The sequence below is a fragment of the Neophocaena asiaeorientalis genome, unplaced genomic scaffold, assembly GCF_003031525.2.
Source record: "Neophocaena asiaeorientalis asiaeorientalis breed wild unplaced genomic scaffold, Neophocaena_asiaeorientalis_V1.1 scaffold332, whole genome shotgun sequence".
NCBI lineage: Eukaryota > Metazoa > Chordata > Mammalia > Artiodactyla > Phocoenidae > Neophocaena > Neophocaena asiaeorientalis.
Genome location: NW_020173111.1, coordinates 2,738,249 through 2,749,887, shown reverse-complemented (window position 1 = coordinate 2,749,887; position 11,639 = coordinate 2,738,249).

Genomic DNA, 11,639 nt, shown 5'->3' with positions numbered 1-11,639 from the left:
GAGTGTGGAGTCTTACCCACTGGACCACCGGGGAAGTCCCAATCTTGACTTTTTTTGAATAGTGCAAACCTGTTGTTAAAAGCTCCTCAATGGGGATTTGTCTGATTGTTTCCTCATGATTGGATTGAAGGCAAACTTTGGCAGGATTACTACCTAGGTGATACCATGCCCTTCTTAGGGTATCAGTCAAGAGGCACTTGGATCTGATTATGGGTGATGCTAAGTTTGATCACTTAGTTAAGAAAATGGCTTTTGGTTTTAACCAACACAATTCTTAACAGACTTTGCCAGCTTCTTCCATCCTTAATTCTTCTCTACATTAATCTCTTATTGCTGTTTAAAATGTGGGAGTAGCCACTCTACAGAATGTGCATAAAAATGTCTACTCCCTTTAGGAACATTCAAGGTGGATGGCTCTCTGGAAACATAGGGACATCAGTAACAGTGACAGTGAAAGAAGACACTGTGTGTGTCACTCATCTTAAACAAGCAACTGGGGCCAGTTTCCATCAGCAATGACTCTTTGGAGAAGAGTTAGAACATAGTGTGAGTAGAAAATGATACACAGACCTCTATTTCAGTGATCAAAGAAAGTGGATTCTTCCATGCATAGTGTCAATCATTTGCTGGAAATAAGTGTCCCCAGCTAATTCTGGGAAAGGAAACTTACATGTAATGAGCAAATATTTATGCCAGACAAAATGCTGGATATTCTTGTATTTGTTTTCTCAATTAACCCTCAGGAAAACCTCATTATTTTGTAAGGAGGGATGGAGACTCAGGAAGATCCTTTAAGTTTCAGGAGCTCAAATTCTCAAATGTAATTCTCAGTATCAATTCTCAAATACTCAAGGTTAATATATGCCAATTTATCATTTGAATCTATGTCTAAAATGCAGACACTTTCCAGCCAAGCCTTGCAGCTTCACAGAGCATATCCTTTAACAACAATGTTAAGAGTCATCACACTTTTCCTTGATTATAATCATGAAAGGGGATGGAAATAAATTAAGAAATTAATTAGAATACAAAAACACCTCAGTTTTATCTCATCCTTTAAAGAAAGGTGGGAAGAAAAGAAGATACTGTTTTCTTTTTTTCCTTTCAAATATAATACCTTCTGGAAAATTACAAATAGTCAGTGAGAACTGGAAGTACAACACTGTGGTTAAAATCGGAATGTAAGTTAAAATTAGTTATATAATGAATGCAAGTGTTACATAAATTTTTATTCATAGCTTTCTCTGTAAAATTCTTTCCTATAATTTTTAATTCATAGAAGCAATACTTGATGGCTGGTTGGTATTGTTAAGCCCATTTAAAGGTTTAGTACTTAAATCCAAAGTCATTGACTGGTCTATGGAAAACTGGTCCACACAATTGAAGGTAAAGGAAAAATTGACAGGAATAGTATATATTCATTCTAGAGTTGCTTGTAGTAATCTCTCATGATCTTTTGTATTAATGCAAGAAGTTGTTACTTCTTCATTTTCATTTCTAATTTTATCGATTTGAGTCTTCCCCTAGTGTTCTGCCTATGTTTTCCTCTAAGAGTTTGATAGTTTCTGGCCTTACATTTAGGTCTTTAATCCATTTTGAGCTTATTTTTGTGTATGGTGTTAGGGAGGGATCTAATCTCATACTTTTACATGGACCTGTCTGGTTTTCCCAGCACGACTTTTTGAAAAGCTGTCCTTTCTCCACTGTACATTCCGGCCTCCTTTATCAAAGATAAGGTGACCATATGTGCGGGGGTTTATCTCTGGGCTTTCTATCCTGTTCCATTGACCTCTATTTCTGTTTCTGTGCCGGTACCATACTGTCATGATTACTGTAGCTTTGTAGTATAGTCTGAAGTCAGGGAGCCTGATTCCCCCAGCTCTGTTTTTCGTTCTCAAGATTGCTTTGGCTATTCGGGGTCTTTTGTGTTTCCATACAAATTGTGAAATTTTTTGTTCTAGTTCTGTGAAAAATGCCAGTGGTAGTTTGATAGGGATTGCATTGAATCTGCAGATTGCTTTGGGTAGTAGAGTCATTTTCACAATGTTGATTCTTCCAATCCAAGAACATGGTATATCTCTCCATCTATTTGTATCATCTTTAATTCCTTTCATCAGTGTCTTATAATTTTCTGCATAGAGGTCTTTTGTCTCCTTAGGTAGCTTTATTCCTAGATATTAGTGTATAGGAATGCCAGAGATGTCTGTGCATTAATTTTGTATCCTGCTACTTTACCAAATTCATTGATTAGCTCTAGTAGTTTTCTGGTAGCATCTTTAGGATTCTCTATGTGTAGTATCATGTCATCTGCAAACAGTGACAGCTTTACTTCTTTTCCGATTTGGATTCCTTTTATTTCCTTCTCTTCTCAGATTGTTGTGGCTAAAACTTCCAAAACTATGTTGAATAAGAGTGGTGAGAGTGGGCAACCTTGTCTTGTTCCTGATCTTAGTGGAAATCCTTTCAGTTTTTCATCATTGAGGACATGTTGGCTGTGGGTTTGTAATATATGGCCTTTATTATGTCGAGGAAAGTTCCCTCTATGCCTACTTTCTGGAGGGTTTTTATCATAAATGGGTGTTGAATTTTGTCAAAAGGTTTCTCTGCATCAATTGAGATGACCGTATGGTTTTTCTCCTTCAATGTGATAATATGGTGTATAACGTTGATAGATTTGCATATGTTGAAGAATCCTTGCATTCCTGGAATAAACCCCACTTGATCATGGTGTATGTAGAGAGAAAAAAAGAAAAAAAGAAAGAAAGAAAGGAAGGAAGGAAGGAAGGAAGGAAGGAAGGAAGGAAGGAAGAAAGGAAGAAAGGAAGAAAGGAAGGAAGAATGGAAATAAGAAAGAAAGAAAGAAAGGAAGGAAGAAAGAAAGAAAGAAAGAAAGAAAGAAGGGAGGGAGGGAGGAAGGAGGGAAGGAAGGAATGACAAAAAGAAGATAAAATAAAATAAAATAAAGTTATTAAAATAAAAAATAATTATTAAGAAAAAAACTTTTTTAAAAAGCCCCTCCAAAACAAAAAACAGACGGATAGAACCCTAGGACAAATGGTGGAAGCAAAGCTATACAGACAAAATCTCACACAGAAGCATACACATACACACTCACAAAAAGAGGAAAAGGGGAAAAAATCATAAATCTTGCTCTCAAAGTCCACCTCCTCAATTTGGGATGACTCGTTGTCTATTCATGTATTCCACAGATGCAGGGTACATCAAGTTGATTGTGGAGCTTCAGTCCCCTGCTTCTGAGGCTGCTGGGAGAGATTTCCATTTCTCTTCTTTGTTCGCACAGCTCCCAGGGTTCAGCTTTGGATTTGGCCCCGCCTCTGCATGTAGGTCACCGGAGGGCGTCTGTTCTTCGCTCAGACAGGACGGAGTTAAAGGAGCCGTTGATTCGGGGGCTCTGGCTCACTCAGGCCGGGGGCAGGGAGGGGTACGGATGCGGGGCCAGCCTGCGGCGGCCGAGTTCGGCATGACGTTGCACCAGCCTGAGGCGCGCCATGCGTTCTCCTGGGTAAGTTGTCCCTGGACCCCGAGACCCTGGCAGTGGCGGGCTGCACAGGCTCCCCGAAGGGGGTTGTGGATAGTGACCTGTGCTCGCACACAGGCTTCTTGGTGGCAGCAGCAGCAGCCTTAGTGTCTTATGCCCGTCTCTGGGGTCCGCTCTTTTAGCCGCAGCTTGGGCCCGGCTCTGGAGCTCCTTTAAGCAGCGCTCTTAATCCCCTCTCTTCGCACACCAGGAAACAAAGAGGGAAGAAAAAGTCTCTTGCCTCTTCGGCAGCTCCAGACTTTTCCCGGACTCCCTCCTGGCTAGCCGTGGTGCATTAACCCCCTGCAGGCTGTGTTCATGCCGCCAACCCCAGTCCTCTCCCTGTGCTCCGACCGAAGCCCAAGCCTCAGCTCCCAGCCCCGCCCACCCTGGCGGGTGAGCAGACAAGCCTCTGGGCTGGTGAGTGCCGGTCGGCACCGATCCTCTGTGCAGGAATCTCTCCACTTTGCCCTCCGCACCCCTGTGGTTGCGCTTTCCTCCACGGCTCTGAAGCTTCCCCCCTCCGCCACCCGCAGTCTCCGCACACGAAGGGGCTTCTTAGTGTGTGGGAACCTTTCCTCCTTCACAGCTCCCTCCCACTGGTGCAGGTCCCGTCCCTATTCTTTCATCTCTGTTTTTTCTTTTGCCCTACCCAGGTACATGGGGACTTTCTTGCCTTTTGGGAGGTCTGAGGACTTCTGCCAGCGTTCAGTAGGTGTTCTGTAGGAATTGTTCCATGTGTAGAAGTACTTCTGGTGTATCTGTGAGGAGGAAGGTGATCTCCGCGTCTTACTTTTCCGCCATCTTCCCCTCGTCCTATATTCATTCTTTCCAATTACTACAACTGAACTACAGGCCAATTACATTTGAGAATAACAATAACTGTTGAACATTCTCTCTGAAAATCCTAAGACTAAGTGGAAATGAGTAAGATATAGCTCCTATCCTTAAGTGGCTCATAATCTATTTAGCCCTTAACTTCTTGATCCAGGAATAATAGCAAGAACTATTTCAACAATGTTTCTTTCAACACATTATGTTGGGACAAAATCCCCTCCATTTGTCATAGCATGTCATTTTTTCAATCATCCTCAACTTTCTCAGGAACTGTGCCTCTTAAGACAAATTTTAAGCAAGTGGGGAACATGGAAGACTTGAAATATAAAAACAAGATGAATAAATATTTTCTTAGTGCAATCAGTTTGTTTGTTTGTTTTATATCACTTTCTAACATGTCTGGAATATTACAGCTTCATGAGTAATGCAAAAACAATAAGCACTTTTAGGTAGCCAAAAAAACATAACCCTCATACTTCAAGTTTCCTCACCTTTCAATTTTAGAAAATTGGTGCTTTGCAGTGTTTTGATTTTGCTTATTTTGACTGTTTGTCTTCCTTAAAGCATTAAGATCAGCAAGTAGATAAAGTGTTTATAAAATATTTAATTTAAAAATACAGGAATTTTCCCTGGAGGATCTCCAATTCTTTAAAAAGTTGACTCTCCAGTTATCATAATGTCTTTATTTGATAAGCAAAAGACCAGGGGTTTTGATATTTGGGAGGGATAAAACTTAGATATGCAGACTATTTGAATAAAATTTCCCAGAATAGTCAGCATGACAGAGGGAGAGAATAAGGGCAAGAGACAAAGACCAGAGAAAGACAAGTGGATTACTGAATTTCATTCTGTACTTTAAATTCCCGAAATGCCCCTCTTCCTACCCCCTTATAAACATTAACACCATTTGAAAAATGAATAAATACAAGAAAACTGAATGGACATGTTTCAAGAAAGGAGAAGATTTTTGAGTTCTATTCCAGCTCAGAAATCATTCAGCTTCTGAGAATTTGGAAAATTCTCTGGTAATTGTTGTTCCTCTGTAAATGAGGGGATTGGACTAACTCTGTTCAGCTCGAAGATTTCACAACTCCATGATTGGAAGTTTAGAGAACTTTTCAGTAGCCCATTGCTACTGGGTATAGAGTATCTCTATGGCCTAGGAAGAATCTGAGATTACCTGACACAGCTTTATAATTTTTTAAATGATAGCTAAATTCCTTTTCTATGTGCTTATTTCTTAAGCAGTATGTGGTGTGTCCGTGTAGCTTTATATCAAAAATATTAAAAACTTACCATCTCTTATCCTGCAATAAATTTAATTTGGACATAAGACTTTGGTAATTGATTCTTGGACCCTAAAAATACCAGTCAGCCGGCTGAGCCAGATCATCCCAAACATCTCATTAAGCTCTCAATAATATGAACAAACATTTTGTGCATTTGAATTTTTGGTCACCACTTACAGTGCTATGTTGGGATTTTACTAATATATCTGAGTGTATGTATGTATTTACCTAAGCAAATATAAAGTCAAAAGTGATTGCTTTCTTTCTTTTAGCATGAAAAGTTTCTGAATTGTCAGTAGAGGGGTCAAGAGACAGGTTCTTATTTCAAAGATTCCACTGGACTTTCTGGATGCCTCCAGATCCTTTTTGCTGCAGGAATATTTCCTGATCAATGGTTTCACACTTGCAGGACGTTGGCCAGACAGTCCCAAGAGAGCCATCGTTGCAAAGCCATTAAAGAAAGAAATATATTCAAATGGTGTCAATAATTTCTAACACCTAACTATTGGAAATTCTCACAGACACAATGCAAATGGGCTCTCTCAAACAATTCTCCATCCTAGTTTCTTCCTCAGCATTTTTACAGACAGAAATTTTTTTCTCTCACCAGTTGAACAAGAAAGAACAAAAGTAGATTCCCCAAAGGAGGAATCATTCGTACTAAGTTTCTTTATATAGGTCACCTCTGATGTGTTCTTGGTTGCATTTCAACTGCTAAATTTCCCATGTCAAGCTTTCAGTTCTGATGGCTCTGCACATAAATTCTATTGCTTTCCAAAAGAATAATTGTTTAAGTTCCCTGTTTGAATGTTGAAGGATGCTAGATTTTCCACAGACGCTCAATACATTATTGGTCATGTTAGTAGTATGATAAAAAATACTAAAATATTTTACATGGAGGTGTCTCTGTGTATGTACATTATAATATGTTAACAGGAAAAACTGTTGTTCATTAAACTAATTTAAGGAGAGTGACTACCATCTATACTCAAATAGACTGTAAAAGTATGTCCTTTGTTGTTACCAGTCTACCGTATACCAGGTTAGTTTCCCTAACTTTTTCCCTTCTCCAGATTTACGTCTTGTAAATATCTCTTGAGCCCATGTCCTCTGCTGTATTCCAAGGTTCAGTTTAAACCTTTGGCAAACCATTCTACACCTTCTATCTTCAGATCTATCCTCTACTCTACCATCATATGTTTCTAAAAAATAGATCTTGTCAATTCACCTCTGCTTAAGAAAATTCCCTCTTTCTTCACTAACTATGAAAAAAGATTCAAACACCCTGACATGGCATTCGAAATCTCTGATTATCTGTTGTTAATTTATTTACTCAGCCTCATTCATTTGTGTGTTCATCAGTCAGCAATAGGATGAAAGTGCCCCTGCTAAAATATTTATTGCCCAGAAGAATGTAAGCTCCACAAGGGTGTGGATTCAGATTATTTCTTTCACTAATGTCTACTAAACATCTAGAACCCTATGTGAATGAAAAATATTGCCTGTCATATCAGTAGACAAAGCATATTGCAACCATCAAGCCATCACACTACAGCCACCCTTACAGTGAGCCCTGAGGGAACTCAGGATAGAAACGTAATGCCTACCATCAAATCATCAGATACTGCAGCCACCCCCACCCCACGGTGCACCTAAGGAAACTCAGGATGAGAAAGCACAGGATACTGGCCCCAGATAGCTGAGGTGCATTTCAAAGCAATGATTTCAGTGAGCCCGGCCTCTTGCATCTTGCTATACATAGAAAAGTGCTAAATTCCTGAACTTGAGATGTCTGGTTTTCTTTAATTAACAGTAATCTTTGATATTCTACCTGATTTTTGTTGCAAAAACTCCTGTATATCCTGGCTGTCCCCTTGCCTCTTCGGAGCAGTCCCTTGGAGTTATCTGAGATGCTGTGTCCAAGGCTTAAGTCTTCCACCAAATAAAACATAACTCTCAACTTTTAGGTTGTGCATTTTTTTTCAGTCGACACATATTTGGCATTAGGTAGATGCTTAACCGATATTTTTAGAATTAATAAATTCAGCAAACTTGCTGAGTGCTTATTATGTGTGACGTAGAGAGCCTGGCATTGAGAATCTGTGATGAAAGCCATTGTCTCTATTTTTAAAGAGCTGGCCAGTGAAATTGACATTTCTAATGAATTCAGTGTGTATCTGTACATATCACTCTTCTGTAGGAAGCAGAGTCATAATTCATTGATCTGTATATCCTTTGTTGCAAACTAAGTGTTCATTAAATGTTTACTAAATAAATTAAGCTAAGAATGCAATTAATGCAGAATGTCTGAAGGCTGTGGTAGGCAAAATAATCTTCCACCCCACCCCCGTCAAATATGACCAGATCCTAATTCCAGGAACCAGTGAATATGTTATATTACATGATAAAGGTGAAACACTTGCAGATGTGACTAAAGATTAGGAAGCTGGAGAGGGGGAAATTATACCAGATTATCCAGGGGAGCCCATTCTAATTACATGAGCCTATAAAAGTGGAAGAGGAGGGAAAAAGAGGGAGAGAGAAAGCACTTGAGAAGGACTCAATTTGTCATTGCTGGCTTTGAAGATGGAGGAATGGGAACAAGAGCCAAGGAATGTGGAGGTTTCTAGAAGCTGGGAACAGCCCTCAGCTGAGTCAACAAGAAAACGGGTCCTACAGCTAACTGCAGGGAACTGAATTCTGCCAGCAGCTCAAATGAGCAGGAAATGGAGCCTCCAGGAAGGAATGTAGCCCTGCCAATTCCTTGATTTCAGCCTGTTGAGATGCTTATCAGACTTATGACCTACAAAATTTGTGTTGCTTTAAGCCACTGAGTTTGTGGCAATTGTTACGGCAGCAGTAGAAAACCAATACAGAACTTGCCATATCCTTGGAAGACTGGCCAAAGTGAACCTTTGCCTTGAGTTCCCGTGACCAAAAAGAAAACTATCATCCTTGAACTTTTGACAGTACTATCTCAACATTTCTTGCAAAGGACATACACAGATAGAAAATTAGCTACATTTCCAGATAAATCAAAAGTGTTCTTCCAAAACGGAATTTAGGTAAACCATTTTCCAAAATGATGATGGCTTATTGAATCATTAGTGTCCTAGGACATCAAGCTGTACTATAAAAAATCTATACATAAGTAACCTTTGAAATGTGTTCTCAAATTTTTATGTCCTTGAAGGCTAACTTTGACACCAGGGAGATTCTGAGTTACAGTTTTCCTCTCAGTCCAGAGATTAGCAGAAAAGAACCACAAAACAATGGCCTAAGAATGATATTTTGTAAGTCAGACAAAGACTAATATCATATGATATCACTTATATGTGGAATCTAAAAAAATGATACAATTAAACTTATTTACAAAACAGAAACAGACTCACATAGAAAACAAACTTATGGTTACCAAAGTGGTAGAGATAAATTAGGAGTTTGGGATTAACAGATACACACTAATATATATAAAATAGATAAACAACAAGGACCTACTGTATAGCACAGGGTACTATATTCAATACCTTGAAATAACCTATAATGGAAAAGAATTTGAATTTATATATATATATATATAAAACTGAATCACTCTGCTGTACACTTGAAACTAACACAACATTGTAAATCAACTATATTTCAATTTAAAAAAAGGATGTAAGGAAGCACAAGACTATGAATTAAATAGGAAATTTCCTTAGCCATGAAAGAACAAGTTGGCACCAGGCTGCCATTTACATCTGTGTAGATCACAATGGGCAAGTTGTAGCTAAAATGCAGGTCACACCTGCTCACCAAGCCATGTGCTCTGGCCTGAGGCAGTGACCCTCCCAGAGGAAGGGGCCTCCTGATGGCAACATCCTAAGGCTGAACTGATTATGTAAGGTACAACTTCACAAAGTCTACTGTAAGAACAGCATCACCTGAAGATGTGCTATGCAGTGGCCCTAGACATAGTTTTGTTGTGTGCTTGCCTAGAATTCTCTAGGCAGGCTGCCTTCCCCCAGAAGGTTAGTGTTTTCTAATTCTTGCAATGACAAGTGGCTCTGGTTCAGCCTCATAGAGGAAATATGTGTTTGCTTTTTATGTTATTGTAGCCAGATATAGAAAAGTAAAAAAGGACACTGAACTTGGGTTTGTGGGGAAACGAAAGTGGTCTCAGTGTCCCACTCTCAAAAAACCCTATGGAGGTCTTAAGTCTCTGTCCCATGTAGAACCCAAATATAATTTCAGGAGTTTAAGGCATCCTCCACAGTGCATGGTACAGTCTTTCTCAAGCTAGAAGGCATGAAAATGGAAAATCCATGCAGAACCATTCCCTTATTCTAAGTGTGGACTCCCCTCCAGAATTTCCCTGCTTTGGGTCTCTGTTCAGTGTTTTCTGATAGCTGTTCTTTACATTTTGCCGAGAGTTCAGTGTTATCCATAGAAAGGTTGGTCTAATATGAGTTGCTCTATCATATTGGAAGCAGAAATCATCCCTAGCTTCACTTTTGTCAAATGTGTCCAGGTGTCACTCCGAGGGCATATGATCCAATCTAACATCTTACTGTACTGAGCTTTTGGGCTTCAAGAATTGAAAAAAATATGGTCACCCTACCCATAAGACACAGTAGCAAGAAAACTGTATCTTCCAGAAGACAAATCAAGAATAAGGACTCGGAGACGAGGGGAAGATGGCGGAAGAGTAAAACGCGGAGATCACCTTCCTCCCCACAGATACACCAGAAATACATCTACACGTGGAACAACTCCTACAGAACACCTACTGAATGCTGGCAGAAGACCTCAGACCTCCCAAAAGACAAGAAAATCCCCACGAACCTGGGTAGGGCAAAAGAAAAAAGAATAAACAGAAACAAAAGGACAGGGATGGGACCTGCACCACTGGGAGGGAGCTGTGAAGGAGGAAAGGTTTCCACACACTAGGAAGCCCCTTCATGGGCTGAGACTGCGGGTGGCAGAGGGGGAAAGCTTCGGAGCCGCGGAGGAGAGCACAGCAACAGGGGTGCGGAAGGCAAAGCGAAGAGATTCCCGCACAGAGGATCGGTGCCGACCGGCACTCACCAGCCCAAGAGGCTTGTCTGCTCACCCGCCGGGGAGGGCGAGGCTGGCAGCTGAGGCTCGGCCTTCGGTCTGAGCACAGGGAGAAGACTGGGGTTGGCGGTGTGAACACAGCCTGCAGCGGGTTAGTGCACCACGGCTAGCTGGGAGGGAGTCCAGGTAAAAGTCTGGACCTGCTGAAGAGGCAAGAGACATTTTCTTCCCTCTTTGTTTCCTTGTGCATGAGGAGAGAGGATTAACAGCAGTGCTTAAAGGAGCTCCAGAGACAAATGCAAGCTGCGGCTAAAAGCGCAGACCCCAGAGACGGGCATGAGACCCTAAGGCTGCTGCTGCTGCCACCAAGAAGCCTGTGTGCAAGCACGGTCACTATCCACACACCCCTTCCTAGGCACTAGTCCCCTCCACCAGGAAGCCTACACAACCCACTGAACCAACATTAGCCACTGGGGACAGACACCAAAAACAACAGGAACTACGAACCTGCAGCCTGCCAAAAGGAGACCCCATACACAATAAGATAAGCAAAATGAGAAGACAGAAAAACACATAGCAGATGAAGGAGCAAGATAAAAACCCACCAGACCTAACAAATGAAGAGGAAATAGGCAGTCTACCTGAAAAAGAATTCAGAATAATGATAGTAAAGATGATCCAAAATCCTGGACATAGAACAGACAAAATGCAAGAAACATTTAACAAGGACCTAGAAGAACTAAAGAGGAAACAACAACGATGAACAACACAATAAATGAAATTAAAAATACTCTAGAAGGGATCAAGAGCAGAATAACTGAGGCAGAAGAACGGATAAGTGACCTGGAAGATAAAATAGTGGAAATAACTACTGCAAAGCAGAATAAAGAAAATAGAAGGAAAAGAACTGAGGACAGTCTCAGAGACCTCTGGGACAA